This window comes from Miniopterus natalensis, chromosome 5, assembly GCF_054644295.1.
Source record: "Miniopterus natalensis isolate mMinNat1 chromosome 5, mMinNat1.hap1, whole genome shotgun sequence".
NCBI lineage: Eukaryota > Metazoa > Chordata > Mammalia > Chiroptera > Miniopteridae > Miniopterus > Miniopterus natalensis.
Genome location: NC_142085.1, coordinates 67014352 through 67032046, shown reverse-complemented (window position 1 = coordinate 67032046; position 17695 = coordinate 67014352). Strand labels below are relative to the sequence as shown.

The following is a 17695-nucleotide window of genomic DNA, read 5'->3' as shown; positions in this document are numbered from 1 at the left end:
CCAGATCCTACGGGGCATGTTTCCCTAGGAAAGAATAATTAAGTTAATTCAAGGACAGAATTCTCATACTTCTCTCCAGAATTTTAACATGTATATTTTAATAAGTACAGTGTACTTTAATGAGTACAGTATACTTTATTTTATAATTTAAAACAAAGTCATCACAGAATTTAAAGAACTTGTTCATTTCTTTCTCCAAGATACTGTAAAAATGCCATGATTCTGGTATTTATGCATTTTGCCCCCCAAAGGGACATATATTGTTGTGGCCTAAGGTCACTTGCCCTCTTGGCTGAGGTCCTCCGCTATTTTAGTAAAGGAAGTAACTTTATTTAGCCTAGTCACAGGGATCTAGGGAGTCAAGGAGAGGGGAACCTAGGTTCATTTGTCTGCTGACCCATAAGTGTACGCCAGGTGGTAGGGCCACCAAAGACCAGAGGCTTAGGGCTCTGGGGCAAGGCTCTGGAAACTGTCTTGGCTAAATGACAGAATCGAAGACGGCCAGATCACAGCCTCCTGCCGCCTTTGTTATGGATACGAAGCCTGTTGTTGCTGGAAGCAAAGGCTGCTACCGGCTCTCCATGGAAGCTGACCAGGCAAGAGGCAATGATGTTGGGTTCTCTCCTTGGGGAAATCTTCATTTCATCCCTGGGAAGGCAGACAAGCTGGTGCAAAAAGGAAACCCACACCTAGTAACTGATACGCAGCAATGACGTCTTGCTGGGAGATCTGCAGGGCAGGCTAAATGGAATTCTGCATTCCATTAACTGTAAGCAGGATGTGAGGGATTAAAAGGGAGTTGGAGTGGGCAGCGCGAGCTAAAAATTATCTACTAGAGTCACTGATATTTTCCCCTGAAAATGAGAAGTGCACTCTTTGTGTATATTCGCAAAAGTAAATCCTCTGGAATAGTATTTCTGGGGGATATAATGAGTTTGGCTCTAGGCAATACTAGTGAATGGGTGCTGTGATTTTTTTTTAGGGCACTACTTGTATTTCATTGGCCATCTCCGCCAACCTGGCACCCCATTTTTCTTACTGCTATATTCCTTTCCATTGAAGAATCTGCTCTCTATTTTATAGCTTTGAATTCAAGGGCATAAGTGCACTCTGATAAACCTTGGTGGAGCTAAAAAGAACTCTAGACTGTGTCCCATGACCTGGGCTCAAGTTTCAACTTCATTACATACTGGCTTTATAACTTGCACTGACCTCTTATCTTTTCTGAGCCTCAGTTTTATCATCTGTCAGTAGGAATCATAATCCAATATTTGACATAGGTCTTAGTACATAGTCAGAGAGGGAAGGGGGATGGGAACTAATACTTGTTGGGCATCTCTTATGTGCCAGAATCTGGGCTGGGCTACTTACGCAGCAGGGGTCTCAGCTTGAGTCCAAGCGATAGTCAATATTTGGAGTCTATAATGTCTATGTATGTTTGGTGATCTGGCAAAATGGAACTTCCAGAAGTTTGAGGGAACTGACGAGCATCCTGAGGGAAGAACAAATTTAACAGACAACTTGGTTATATAACACATTATTAGCAGGGAGGAATTTCTAAGTAAAGCATAGTGTTAGTCACTCGTATAGAGATTTCCAAGTCCAGCCTCTCATGGATTTACATGTTAAGTCCATGAATAAGTGTAGCTATATGTGAGAAAAAAGAGAAAAGTCTTTTAAAATAAAACTTTGTAGAAAATTGAGGCACAAAAAGCACTGCTTTCACACCTTTGTGGAAAAATGTGACATTAAAGGAGGATTTGCGGCATTTTCTCTGAGGTAGTTTTTAGTCAAGATGGCCACCATCGATCGATCCCCTCCCTTTCTATATGTCATTGTCCTGCCAGGAGATGGAATCTGCTTCTCCCATCCCCTTTAATTGGCCTGGCCTTCGTGACTTGTTTGGTTAAGAGAATGTGGCAGCAGTGATGTTCAGGGATTTCTAAGGCTCAATCAGAAGAAGCCATGCAGCTTTCATTTGGGTCTTTTGGAAGGATCTTTCTTGCAACTCTAAATTACCATGTAAGAAAAACATCTCAGGACCATCATTCGTGAAAAGTCCACACTGCATGGGGGGCCCTGGAAGCACCATGTGGAGGGAGGCCAAGAAGCAATAAGGCACCAGACATTTGAGTGAAGGATCATCATAGGAGTCTCAAATCCCAGCTACCCCATGAGGATAAGAGATGAACCGCCCAGCCAAGCTCTTCCCACAAAACTTTGAGGAAAATACAATGATTGTTTTATGTCACTATGTGGCTTTAAAAGAAAGGGAAGACTGTGTGTGTGTGTGTGTGTGTGTGTGTGTGTGTGTGTGTGTGTTTATACTTCAAATGTTATAGAAAACAAATTTGAAAGCTACTTTTGTAAAACAATATAAGTTTTAAAGTAATTTCTGTGAGATAATATAGAAAAACTATGGGTAGGGGCGAGGGGATGGTTAAGTTGAGCACTAATGGGAAAGGAAAGTGAACTGTTGCTTAGCCAGCTACAAACATTTTAGTCATGAGCTTCTGGTCATGCGTGGGCTTCTATGGGAAGAAATTTCAAATTAACACATGGGACAGATGGTATCTTGGAAGGCTTATGGATAAGCTTTCATTGATTTCCTTAGAGTTCAAATAAAGAAGACTTTGAGAGAAGGTTTGAGAGCCCCTTCAAGCCCCAGAATTGGCCCTGGCATTCCAAATTATGTTGGAATGGAGTTATATCGACATGGGTTCATTATATGGATGCAAAGGGGCTCTAGGGTATTATTCAAACTATTAGTTCATGACTTACTTTATTTGTTCAAAAGAAGAGCTTCTGTACTATATAGAAGATGCAGCCGAATGCAAAGTCTCCTTATGACAGAGTTAAAAATAAAAACCATGTGACAATGATTGAGAATAAAGAAAGGCATCAGGTCTTTTTGGCTAAGAGGCTGGTCTCTGCGTAAAAGACCCAAGACACTACCTTAGTCATGCCGTGGCCAGCGGATTAGACAGACATGCAAGGCCATGGCCTCCTATTACGTGTGTTGGAGCTCACTGACCTACAGCGCGCAGACTGTGCTAGCCACCTACACCCTGGGAAGGCTGTGGTCCTGCAGTTCAGGAGAGGCACCCTTGGCAAGCTGCATTCCTGGTTAAGGGCTAGCCAAGCGAGAATTCATCGGCTGCAATGTTAGAAGTACAAGGGAGTCAATGTGCTGAGTGTCTGCAGATAGAGTGATACACTTATTCCGGGGGTCATGGAGAGGTTATCATAGCTCTACTATATTACAAGTTTACGTCAGGTACTTTTTCAAGGAAACTCTCTTGCTAGCTGGTTTAGGTGTGGAGATACACAAGTGCTGAAGCAGGAGACCTTCAGGCAGTAAGTGGATACAAGAAAGTAATTATTCACTAAGGTGTATTTCTTATATTTGACCATGGTTTACCCCTGGGCATTATATTTTGTTGAATCACTTGCTTCTTAGCCATGAAAATAATCACTCACCATTGGAGAGTCACTGTGTTCTATTTCTCTGTGATTTTAGTTTTTTAAAATTGCTTTTCACTAACTTGAAAACAATGTGTTTGCAGGCTCCAGATTGTCTCCTCACTTGTGAGTGGGGTCTTGGGTCAGGTCGCTCAGATTCTTACAGGATTCATTACTTACCTACATTGTGGTCTGCAATGTACACCATACGCCAATTGGAGGTAACTGTATAGCAGGCTTTTGTCTGCAATGAAGGAGCAGGAAATCAAAGGTAACAACCACTTCCTGACAAATCCAGCTCTCTCTCTTATTGAGTTGGTGCTTGATTATTTAAGCATAGAGGGGAGAAACAAGTTCCAACCTCTGTTGGCAAGCATCAGCAAGGACACCACCTGAACCCTTTGGGGTCACTCATAAAGCTTTGTTTTCACCCAAGTTCATTCAAGTGTAAGAGAAACTTTCTATAGAAAATTAGTAATTAAATGTGTTCATTGTAGGTACATGCAGGGAATTTTGCTAACAGTCACAAAATGGGGGGCTGTCAATACTGGAATTTTCTTTTATGCCTAGTATCTCTGAGATCAGCACTGAGACCCAGGGCAAACTTGATCACATCTCCTACACTACTGCTTGAATGGAAGGTTTTGCCTCTCTGAGGTTTACATCCACAAGGATGGGAGAAACGGCTGGTTAGGTCTAGGTGGCCTGATGTATAATGAAAAGGCAGCATGTATTCTGCTCTTACAGCCTCCAGAAAAGCAGATAAAATATCTGTATTGGCGACATACTGAGACCAAGGCTTCATATATCAGGGGGATGGGTAACTACGTGGACACGGCAGTGATGTCTGGCTCAGGCAAAAGAAAGCTATAGAGAACAAAACACCCAAATTTACACATACTTTTCAGAGAAGATCAAAGAGCTAGGTCTCAGATGAATGTTACTATTTGGTTTATGTGCAGAACTTTGCCAGTACTTTGAGGTTACTTCTGCAAAATTCAAGTAAAGGAAATCAGAAATCAGGAGAGATATACAATAGAGCGCAAGAGAACTAAATTAACTGGCTTAGTATCTGGTGGGTGAAGGTCTATACTTGAACTTCCTTTAAATAAAACCCCCTATTCTGGCATGTTCCAAACACATTTAAGGAAGAACAGAAATTATTCTTTGGAACAAAAGGTGGGGAAGGAGATGGATGGTAAAGAAGGATGGAAAGGGAACAGGAAGCTACATGAAAAGCTCTCATTAAAGGTTTAGGTGCAGAGAGTATGTAGGAATTATATCCAGATCCATCTACCCATCCCTCCATCTGTCCATGTAGGAAAGAGAATGAGTGGGACCAAGGCTTGCTGCCACACACCATCCTTTGAAAGTGGCTTGCTTATTTTAATGCTTCCCAGATGGATACTTTAAAAAATTGTATGTGGTCCCTTCAAAATGTAGCTTTTGGGTTGTTAGGGTGGGGGAAGCAGGGGACTCAGTCTAAGGGCCAATATTTAAAGCTAATAACCCCTTTGTTGTTGCGAAGCTGTGAGAAGCCAGGCGTCAAGCCTGAAAGGACAGAGCTTTCCGTCTTCTTCAATGCCTGGGCTGGGGACACATTTGGTGAAGCCCGGTGGGGAAATGTATCTCTGTCAATGCTGTCCGGATGAATAGAGAGCTTTTGTCTCTTAGGATGTCAATCTGGCACCTTCCATCAGAATTAAGTTCACTCAAAAATTTAAAGCACCCCGCCCCCTACAACCCTTCCTACATCCCTGACGGGTTATGTTACTGTAATCAAAGTAACCGCAGATAGCAAAGGCCTTGCAGCTCCTCGGCTCATCCCGTTAGCCAGGCTTTCTCCCTTCACCGCGGCCCTCACTGCTCGCCTCTGCTCGGTGCCAGGGTCCTGCGTGAGGGAGCTTCCCGCCCTTCCCTGGGGAGGCCAGCGGCTCTCCCTGCCAGGAAGTCCTCCCTGATACTCATCTCGAGCTTTCCCTTCTTCAGCTGTATCCCATTACGCCAGGCACCGCCTTTGTGCCCAGCCTCCCTCTCTTGGCAGCCTGCTGTTTCCCGCCTTCGCAACTGCACCTACTAAAACCCCTTTCATGTTGTTCACTCCCCTTTACACATCCTGTCCTCAGTTCTGGAGGCTGCAGAGTCCCTTTTTGGGCTTCTCTCTACCATATTTTGTTTGCATCTTTCTTCATATGTGAGCACAGACGTCCAATCTTCATAATAAAGTGGGGTGTTATTAAAAACTTATTTTTATAACTTTAGTAATTCTTCATTCCCCCCCCCCAAAACTGATTATAAAGCTCTTGTGTGTTTCCTCAATAGACTTAATCTTCACTTAATCTTAAACTTTGTGAAGTATTTGAGAACGACAAATCTTCATGTGCAGAAGGGAGGAAAATATATTTAGTAAAGAAAGATACATGTTCTTAAGCAGCAAGTTGAGAATCAACTTTAGGGGAAGAGCCTGCAGAATTGTCCGCAGCATACCTTTATTAGGTTGTGTGCTGTAAGGGACCTTGAAACAAATGTCCTTTTTGTCATTAGCAGGATGGACTCAGGGGCTGTTTGGTACAACTCACCGGCTAGGTGTTTACCTGTTAATGATAACTTGAGCCCAGAGCAACCAAGGGAAACTCCAGATTTTTGAGTCTTTCCAGGCTATCAAGTTGGACTCTCTAATTGGTCAGCTCATGCTTACATCTGATGTGGAGAAAAATCCCATTTTTAGGGAGGGAGAATGCTAGAGAAATGGCTAGTCTGGCAATGTTCTCATTAGAAGTGTTGACCCTGGAGGCAGACTGGATGTGTTTGAATCGTGTCTCTGTTACTTCAGTGTGAACTTGGGCAAGTTACTTAATCTCTCTCTACTCAGTTTTCCATCTGTAAAAGGGGCTATTCATCATAGATTATCATATAAGATTTTTGGTGAGGATTAAGGTAATGCTTATAAACTACAGCATAGTGTTTGACTCGTAGTAAGCACTCAGAACATGCCCTAAGTTTACCTAGAACATCTTTCTGAAAGTTGAAAAAGGCTTTGCCAAATTTATGTTCAAGGATGTTCATTGTAGTATTGATTTTAATGGTAAAAAAGAAATTAGAAATAATCAACATACCCAACAACGGGATCAGTGTCTGGAAATTTTCATTAACAAACAATTTAAGTTAATTTAGAAGAGTAGAGTGTAGAGCTGTACATGTAGTGTGGTTCTTGTTTCATATTTATATATAAGCTCTATGCAAAAAACAAAATACATGCATCAGAAAAGACTGGATGTAAATGCACTGAAATGTTAAAGTGACTCTCTAAGGATAGTGAAATTATGGCAGATCCTTTTTTTCTGTTATTAGCAGGTATTACTTTTATTTTGCTATTTCCATAGATGGCATGTTTCATTGTCTGGGGAGATATGGTCTTTGTGGAATAACCTATGTAATCCATGTTTTGAATATTTTTTTAGAGTGAGAAATCTCCTTAGTCTAAGCTTCTGCAAAGCCCAGCTACTCCATATTCAGCATCTAGCCATACTTTTATAATTAGCAAAAAAAGATGTGAAAAATGATGTGCTTTATAAGTAGTGCCTTGCAGGCTATTACACCATGACTCACTGGAGGCTGGCAGGATGGCCCAAGGCAGGCCACAGTCTCTTGCTGGTCCCTTGCCTCTGAGCTTTCCTCACTCTCTGTCCTTGTCACACTCTGCATCACTTTCCTGTCCAGGGAGGACCTTGTCACCCCCTCCTCAGAAAAAAGAAAGATTACTTACTAACTTTTAAACCAACAGATCTGAATTTGAATTCTAGCCTTGACACTTAAGATATTTCATGTCCTTGAGCCTGGGGAGAGGAGGAAGCAGAGCCCATATTTTTAGGGTGTGCCAGGGTGCACTTTATGTAAAAGTTAAACTAGAGACCCAACAGCCGTGCATGGCGGGGCAGTGACGCAAATCTGTCTCCTCACCCCACATCCTCTGCTCTTTTCTTTGCATCTAACAGTTGGCTTCTTGTGGATCAGTTTTTTGGTCTACAAAGTGGGGCTAATAATGAGTAGAGTAAATGAGGTAACCTATTTGGCAGTGTATGGAACAGGATATATGTCCAATTTGGAGTGGTGTGATGGTGATCTTGGATGAAGAAACTGAAAAGGGCTGACTTAGAGCCAGGAACAGAACTTCAGGGACCTAATTCCTAGGCTGGTGTTCTTTCTACCAACACACACACACACACACACATATTGTAATTATTTCCATGAAAGAAAGGATTTAGAAGTAAATGTATTATTACTTTTTTAAGCAGCATTTCAGGAATTTTTGAGCCAGATAAAGCTCCCCCCATACACCCCTTGCACTTCCCCACCGCCACCCAGTCTGCCCTATTTTGTGTTTAGAGTCATATAGTGAAAGATATTTTTAAGTGAAAGAATTGACTAATACTGATGGATTTACAAGTGAAACCATATGCCTATTACCTCTCATGAGCTAAGATTTTAACTCCTTCTGATATTTTTTCTGCCTGTTTCTTGTTTGGCATATTAATTCACATACACAGAATGGCTGAGTCTTCTCTAGATTTTGCAAAGCCCTAAGAATATCTGCTGCTCAAAGAATCCAAAGCCCAGAGGTGTACTTACTACAACCTCAAGGTAGGTGCCCAGCACTTTTCCAGATACCTTGCCTCGGGATACAGTTAGCCAGACATAGTCCCATCTCATCTCAGAATAAGAGACATCGACAGATCTTGTTTTGCAAATGGGTTACCTGAAGTAGCTGAGATGCCATTACTGATAAGGTCCACAGTTGTGATATTTATATTATGGGCAATATCATTTACCTTGTTTTTTATTATAATCCTTTTTCCTGCCAAACCTGAGATGGCTGAAGGAGTGCCCTGGCTCCCGTGGTGGCTAAGTGCTGCAATATGCTCTCTGTCTGCTCCCTTGACCTTGGGAACACAAAGTAGGCTTCTAAAGATTCCACTGTTTGCTTCAAGCTTCACGCTGGGTCCCTGCTGTTGACCACATTTTGAATGTTTTTCTAATGATTTTTCAACTACTTCCTTAAAAAAAAGTTCATTTCTGAAGTCATCTGTTGGTAATTAGGGTGACCAGCTACTTGTCTTCTATTATAAGGCTTAGATCAGGATTTCACAGGCAGTGGTGTTCAAAGTCACCTTTGTATTGTAGAGGAGTCTAGGTTCATTGGAAGAGTTTGGGAATCACCTAGATTTCACAATCTGGAGGCTCTTGGTCAGTACATGGTAAAGTTGTTGATAATGATGAGAACTGGAATTTGTAAAGTGATTTATAGTTACAAAGAAACATGCTGATGTTAATTTGTCCAACAGAGTTCTGTTTATACAACAACAGAATTTCCCATTAAATTAAATTCCTGTTAAATTCTGTTTATCTAAGAGTGACAGTGGTACAGGAAAGAAAGGAAAGGAAACCCAGAAAAACAGGAAGGGCAAAGACAAGAAAATGGCTCCCTGTCCAGCAGTGAGACACCACTGTCGTCACCACCAAATGAAATCAATCCCCTTACACAGCATGTGGAAGGAGAAGAGGAAGGCGATGGGGGAAGGAGAAGGCGCAGGATGGGTGAAATGTGCGGCCGAGCACAAGTTCTCACACTCAGCGATGATTTGGAAAGGACTGTTGGGGAGCAGGTCAGTACCCTGTTTGATTTGGTTAAAAAGGAAGAGGGGTAGGATTTGACGAAGAAAGTGAAGCAGAAAAGTGAGATGTAAAAAGCTATAGGTCCTCTTCTTTTGACTGAAGTCCTTTCTAATGAGAAGATTAAAGAACAGATTAAGAAATATAGGGATCATTTTCTACAATTTTCCCACAACATAAAAGCTCAACGGTATCTTCTTCATGGTTTGGAGTGTGTGGTAGCGAAGCATCATGCTCAGCTCATCTCCAAGATTACACTTTAAAAAATATATATATATCTTTATTGATTGCAGAGAGAGAAAGAGAGAGGGAGAGAGAGAAACATCAGTGATGAGAGAGTCATTGACTGGCTGCCTCCCGCATGGCCCCAACCGCGGATGGGGCCCACAACCCAGGTATGTGCCCTGACCAGGAATCGAACCGTGATCTCCTGGATCCTAGGTTGATGCTCAACCGCTGAGCCATGCCCGGCCAGCCAATATTCCAAATTTCTTGAGGGGGATGTATGACACAGACCTTTTGGAGTAAGAGGTTATTATCAGCTGGACTTGAAAAAATATGTTTCAAAAGAACTTGCCAGAGATCTGCATCAAAGAAGAACCAATTATAAAGTGGCTGAAGGAAGCAGAGGAGGAACATCTGGTGGTGAAGATGATGAAGATGAGATGATTGAAGTGATGTATTCGAAGATGGCCGGTGTACCGAAAGTTGAAGCTGTGAAGCCTGACAAGGACAATGACATTGATATTGATGCCATTTAAAGGGGCGGGTGCCTCCCAGCTTAACTGTAATGTTAAGAATCTTTCTACTTCATCAGCCAGAAGTGCAACACGTATGTGCAAAAGCTAAAATGACTTCAAATCATGCTACACTTTCCACTAAAAACATATTGCTGCGAGCAATCTGTAATTAAGCCCAGTGAGACATTGCGGGAGTCCACACACATATCAGTGAGCAGATGTAGTTTGCTTATTTATAGCCTGTATCCCTTTGAAAAATTAGTGGTGGACACATTTGGATCACATTTATACAGTTATAAAAATAAAGGTTTGATTTGGGTCATTCTTCAGATTTTTGGCTTTGAACGACTTAAGCTGAAATAATAGGCTCCTTTTAAAAACACGGTGCCATCATTTAACCTGATAGAATTCCTGGAGCCTGTTAGGAACTGTTAGGTGCTGAGACTGTAAAGAGGTCTCAGCAGAATGTGAACATAAACTTATTCATAATTGCCTTATTCAGCCATTAAGAAATGTAATACTTTTTATGTGTTACCTCAAATTGGCATCTGGTAATGTACATTCTTACCATGTCAAGGTGGGCAGTGCAATCCCTTTATCTTACTAAGAGTAAAAATTACCTGTGTGTCCTAGAAATAATTTTCAGAGCAGGTTTTGAAACTTAAATTTCTTTTTTTTTCGGTTTGCATGCATTTTCCCCAAATTGTACTCTTTGAAGTCATGTGCATTGCACGTTGGATGAGCCAGGGGAATTATTACAATGACAAATAAGCATTTTATATGTATGTAGCCATTGCTTTGCGCTGAGAGAAAACTCTCAAGCTTCAGGGTATGACTAAATAGTGAGTTCTATGATTTTATTTGGGAAAAGAAAAAGTATACTTAATCTTGATAAAAACAGCATAATTTTCAGCTTTTACAGTTTAAATTACAATTTTGAAATATTTACAGGTACTATATCTTTTTTTAGTGTTGATTTTCCCTGATATTATGGCTTGTTTTTTAATGCCTTTTACATTTGGACACATAGGTTTTGGGTGTTATCTTGCCAAAATAAGTATTGTTATGTCTCAAACTTGATTTCTCCCCCCCCCCAAATATCTTATTTTAAAAAGAAAACTAAAACTGTACTTCTAAGCCAGCCTATATTTTGGTGAAAGACTTGGGGCGTCTTTTATTTTACATTGAATATAGTCAGGCACTCATGGAGTCTGTGGTGATGGCTACTGAATACAAGAGACTAGGGCCTGGTCCAGCCCATCCTGGGCTTAAGATTGGGAAATAACTTCCTTGTGAATTCTTTGCCCAATTAGCTGATTTAAACTCACTGGTTGTGGGTTCTGACTATATCGGAGAAATCATTTCCAAAGTAGAAACTTGTTGCATTTATTTCTTTCCATAAAAAGTACACTATGGGAATACAAAAAATTCCGTACCATTTCCTTTTGGTATTATTATTGTTATTATTATTTTAAATTTATATTTGAAATCCAGTACCAGTCACATACCTAAGGTGCTTAATTTCAGGCCAGAGGTTTTGGAAAGAATTGTTCCCTGTCTGTACCTGCACTTTCTCCCTCATGACTTGGAGCAGCAGGAGCCTAGAAACAACTTATAAAAGAGTAGGCTTGTCTAATACATTTAGAGGTGGGGGCTTGAGAGCCAACAGATAAATTAGAGAGTGAGCTTAAAACACCTCTAAGAACCAGAATCTTAACCATAAGATGACCTACAGCACAGGCTTGCTTCATAATTCATTCATTCATGTGTTTATTTCTCTATCTGGCCTTTTCTGCAGAGCATCTTGAAAACCTGTAACCACTCTACCCACTCACCATATAATGGCACTGAGTTACAGGTAAATGGAGTTGTTTATGGTTGTTTTAAACCTTAATCCTGAATTCTAACCTTCAAATTCAGTTGAATTTATTTAAATAGTGTATTTTTTTTCTGTTACCTATTTCACTGATCAACATCTCTAAATGTCTAAGTACAAGGCAGACCCCCTACCGAACGTTAGCCAGTGTAAATGGTATTTTCCAGCTATACCACCTGGGTATGGATGGGTAGTAAGAACCTCACAGCTTGGATTTGGCTGGCTCTGTCTTTCACTTGCTGATGTACGTTTCCTCCCTCTCCCACAGTGATCATGGAGTCCTGGGGGTGCTGCACATGAATTTACCCGAATCAGCTCTTTTCAGGTTCCATCCTGCTCTGCTTGGTATTGTCACTGACACTCTGAATCCCTGAGGTGCCCAGTTATGGGGTGACTTATTGTGATGGGGAAGAATGCTGTATTTTACTTGGTTAAAGGTGTTCTTAAAGCAACCTTTTCTGTGATCCAAAGTTTTACAGACTTCTTAGAGCAAGAACTCCCCCCCTCTACTTATAACCCTCTTGCTTTGGGGCTTGGGATAGGTGGGTACTGGGCTGGTATGGAAACTGGAGACATGTCAGAACCATCCCCTCCAAACAGCACTCCTTCCTCTCCTCTCAGGTTGTGTGTGCTCCCAGGAGGCACCTCAGCCACAGGCAAATGGCTTCCAAGAGTCTTTCCCCGCCACGAGCCACACCTACCCAAGTAATCTGAATCCAGCTCTGGTCTTGACTACATAATCCCAAAAGGACAATAAACTATTTATACTACCTTTATACTATTTATACTACTTTTAGGGAAAACCACTTAACTGTAATATAAGTGATCTAAAAATATTCACATGTGAATGAAATGATACCTCTGTGGGAGCGGAGAAATAAAAGGAACCAAGTCATTTCTGAATTTCAGGACGATGAAGTAATGATAGTAGAAAACGAACTATTCTGCATTCAGTATAAATGAGGCTTCTACCTAATGAAAACCTCAATAAAACATCACATATTGTTACGACAGATGATCAATGATATAAGCTATAGAGAATTCTAAACTCTATGCTCTGATATCTAATTTACCTAAAATTAGGTAACTTTTAGGGCAATTACATTTCAAAGGGCAATTAAGAAAATATTAATCATGGTGTAAAGTAATGGAGGATGCCTCTCAGAAACACTGTCTCTCTCTCCCAGCGAGCTCTTGTTTTGGGAGATGATTATGAGCAAGTGTAGACTTGATACCCTTGTCCAGATGGGCTGAGCAGCTTGGATGGGTGTCAGGTTGTTCTGGAGTGTGTGGATGTAAGGGACAGCTGCCCTAGATGAGCAGAACTGAAATCGTCACTCAGGCCATCTCCAGGGAAAGCCTTGGGTGGGTGCTCCTAAAACCCAAGTATCCATTTAAAAATTAATTGCATTTGACATTGATGGATCTCATGCGGATGACTTTCCTTTGAGGTCTACAACATTCACTGCTGTGCTGCAGATGTGGTCAGCCCCTTGTAACTACAAAATGTAATAGGGATGAGCCAAAGCTTTACAGTTGGATGATGAGAGGCAATACTCAGAAATCAGGAAATGGGATCAATCTGAACGTCCCATGGTGTGCGGAGGCTCAATTAGTTTCCGCCAAAGTGTATAATGCCACCCAATTAGTCCCAAACACACTCCCACTTTGATGGTAGCTGCCACAATCATCTGTAGTAATATGAAGAATTATTCTGGGTTAAAGCGCTGATATTCCCGGAGAGCCTTCTTTCGGTAATACTTGATTCATTTATTCCTTGCTCTGATCCTTTGCCTTTTCTTCTTAGTTTATAGGTTTATAGATGCAGTGCTTACAAACTGCACATTTCATCTTGAGAGCAGAGACTGAAGTTCTGTGATTGACTTTTTTCAACTAATTTTTTTGGTGTGTGTTGGTGAACTAGTATTTCTTTTTTAAATTATTTTTTCCAGTTGTATTGAGATAAAATTAAAATTTTGTGTTATAAATAACATTTTTGGGACTCCTGGGGGGCCATTTTTGCCTCTATTGATCCCGTGGCATCTTATCACCAGAAATGGGGTTGGGAGCTCCTCACTCTCCTCACATAAGCCAGTCATCCTTTCAGAGAGGTTGTGCTGTTTTCCCAAGGCAGCCCAGAGTCATTCGGCCGTCGCACCTGTCACGTGATCACTCTTCTGCTGCGTGCTGTGACAATATTAGGCTCTCTGTGTGTCTATTTTTGGCTTGGGTTGATGAATCTTTGTTGCATTGTCTGAGCAGGTTGCTTTTGGTTAGTGTTGGGGGTCTGGCAAATTGCTGTGCCAAAGCATCTCTAGGCATTGAATGGGATGAGAAAATAAGCTGTTAAGTTTTGCTTAGTGATGATCCTGTGTTTCAGTGAATTTGCAGAGTGAGTCTGCAAACTCAATGTTCAGTGAATTTAGGGAAGTTCTAAAAACAAACTGCATTCCCTGTTCTTTCTGTTAGGATGGTAACATCATTCCTTCAGAGCAATTAGTGATTTAAATTAGTGATTAGTTACTTAGTCAAAGTAAAAATTCCTCATCTATGCCTAAACACTAGTCATTCTAATACTTGGTGTACCTGAGGCTTGCACATGGATTCAGTTAAATAACCCAGTCAATAATGCAGTATTAAAACCTTTGCAAAATTAGAGAAGAAGAGAGGAAGAAAAGTGGGAAACCACCCTCTCTCCCTATTAGCCCCCAATCTCCAATCCCATCAAAAGCTTCCAAAGTCCTAAATTTGCTTTCCATTAAGACAGTGGTTAGACAGCAGCTGTTCGGCCTCCTAAGAGAGCACATGATATGGTAATAAACATCATTCAGAAATATGCATTTTGTTCACTTTCCTAGGAAGCACAATACTGAGCTCTGCATGCTCACTACACTTCTTACTCCAGGCCCTGATTTTGACGAGGGGGGCGCCCTGCGATTGGTTCACTCCCTACCTAGCAAATGGAAATGTTTGTCTTTCAATTCCAGCCACCCCTGACTTGAATTCCTTTATGCAGTGCATTGTAAAATGCTCTTTGAAGTTCATGTGTCATCCATTTAGAATGAACACCACCGGTCGGCATGTGCTGCTCCTGTCTCCAATTGTGTTGGGTGTCCCGGTTTCTCTGTAGAAGGTTCAAATCTGACAGCACCCTTCATTTATGGCGTAGAAACCCCATGCATGATGCTGAGTTTGCCAGATGGAATCTAACATTTTATGCTTGTGCAGGAAATTCAGTTTATAGGGAAGGGGAAGGGTGATGATTTTAACACAAGCGAAAGCCTTGAAAAGTGCTTCCTGGCTGTCTCATGCTATATGCTGAGCTGCTGTGGGTAGCAACTGATGTGCAGGCCCCTTTCTCGATCGCACTAGGAGGTTCTGGAGAAAAAGACAGACGTGGTTCAGGGCAGGAAGGCTGCTTGTGGATGGAGATGCGTGTAGAAGGGAAAAGGGATTGAAATTGAAGAATATCCCCATGTATTTTGCAGGACTCTCTCTGGGTACCCACAGAAGCAACCAGATATATCCTGTATGCTAATGTTGAGTTTGGACATCTTAAAAGTTACAAAGTTACAAGGAAAATATTCCTTAGGAGACTATGTACTTTGCTGTATGTGGGCATAACCCTTTATGGTTTATAAGGCACTTTTAAAAAAATATTTCTCCTTTTCATTTAATCCTTACAGCATTGTTCTAAAGTTGAGACTGATATTTCTATTTTCTGAACAAGAATAGAGCACAGGTTTTGGGGGAATGACATTGGGTTTGGATTCCTGTTATGTCATCTCACCTAACCTCCCTGGGCATTAAACAAGCAACCTTCAAAATAATAATGATGATGATAACAATAATAACCATAATAATAATAATAATAATAATAATAATAATAATAATTGTAATGGCTCAATACATATTTCTCTCACCCTGTCCTCTTTATCCCATCTTTACCATCTGGATAGGTTAGCTTCTATGAAAGAGACTGATTATAAAACTGATGCTCAAATCTATTTGTATATTGAATGTTCAAAGTAGTGTGTTCTTTAAACTTTGTCTGATCACAATCCCAGTAGTATAGGATTGGGCCTGTGAAACTTATGGGTGAGATTAGTCACTGAAGAGAAGCAAAGTATAAAACTCTGAGTAATTTGAGGGATGTTGCTTAAAAGATTCTTGAGATACTGTTTATAAATGAAGAATTATATAAAAAAACTAATTTTTCTATTGTAAACTTAAGTCTGAGATCCATTTAACTATCTTTTCTTGAGCTCCTCATTTATAAAATAGAACAGTCTGACCAGCCATTGTCTCATTGAAGGAGACTCTGAAAATTGTCTTGCCACTCTCTTTATTTTACAGACAGTGGGAATATGACTTGTTCAAGGTCAAACTGATGATACTGGATCTGAATTCACATCTCTTTCACCGCATGACTTCTTAACCCAAAAGTAATGCACTTTCCATTATATATTGCAGTGTAATAAACTCATTTCTGGATGTTAAAAGGAAGTGGTTTTAAATTGAATGTGTGGACCTTATCCGGATTCTGACTCAAACAAACAATCAAACAACAAATAATTTTTTTTTAAATGATGAGATTCGAGAGACGATTGCAAATTTAAAAACTGAGCAGATAGTAAGGAATTAATGTGTTTTAGATGTTGTTATGGTATGGTGCTTATGTTAAAAATATATAGAGATTATCTTTAAGAGATCCATCATGAAATTTTAATAAATGAAATGATATGCCTGGGATTTGCTTCAAATCATATAGTGAGGGCAGAAGGTGAGGGATAGGGTGAGTCTAGAAGAAACAAGATTTGCCATGAGTTGATAAAGGCTGAGATGAGAGATGGTATATGTGGATTCATTCTCTTTTAATATTTATTTGAAATTCTCCATAATTAAAGAAATATATGTGATTGGTTATATTTCTATGTGCATTTGGTATTTTTACTGTTGGGCTTTCCGTTTAGTCTTCTGATATTGTGTGCACCAGCAGACTACAAGTTTCTGTTTATACTTCTCCCAAGAAATTGCTTGGTTTTTTATTTTTCCCTTCTGAAAGACACTGTGAATGACAGGATTACCCTTGTTTCTCTTTTTGTTTTGGATGTTAGAAAACTGAGGACAAAGTGTGTAGCCTGCAATATTCATTTATTCTTTCATTCATTCAGCAGAGCCGAGGTGGTGTTGAGATGAATTTCTTTCTCTGTCCTCTACCAAGCTTTTCACCAGCAGGGACTTTAGAGAGTTAATTTTGGAGGCTGCATAGTGCAGTGGTTAAAATTCCAGGACTTAGACTATCTGGGCCAGTAGCCCAGCTTTGCCACTGTGGACAATTAGCTTCTTTGAAGCTCAGTGTAAGCATCTGTATAATGGGAATGATAAAAACTCACCCCAAAAGTGAATGTGATGGTTAAATGAAATAATGCATTTTTACCCTAGGATTAGTATATGAGATAGGATCTAGTACATGAAAAGCAATACATTTTTGCTTTTATTATCAATTATTATTGACTACCTACTGTATGCTAAATGCTAGACTGGGAATGGAGCTTTCAATGGTGTCCTACCTTCACTTTGGGTTATATTTTAATTTGTTACATTTTTTTTTTTCCTAATCCAATAATTTTTAAGTTTATATTTTCTTGTTATATTTTATGTATTTATCTAAGCATTCATAATTTATTTTTGAAATAAGTAAGATATAAAAAATATTGCTGCTGGGATTATGTTTAGGCCTAATTCTAGGCATATTTTAAGGGTAAAGTATTTGATAAGCAGATCACCCAGGTAATTGCATAATTTCAAATTTGAAAGGACAGTAGTGGAGGAACCAAAATCTGGAGTCGGTGAGGGCTAGAATTTGAGAGAGAAAGTTGCTGAGTTTCCAAATTGAAATTTATCTCTTAGGTGGTACCGAGCTCTCCCTAAAATGTCAGTCTTT

General features: G+C 40.3%; 1 pseudogene; it reads left to right on the top strand.

The window, feature by feature from the left end:
* Window positions 1-482: 482 nt before the first annotated feature.
* LOC107537033 (eukaryotic translation initiation factor 5-like) lies at window positions 483-9893 on the top strand (annotated as a pseudogene).
* The last annotated feature ends 7802 nt before the right edge of the window (window positions 9894-17695 follow it).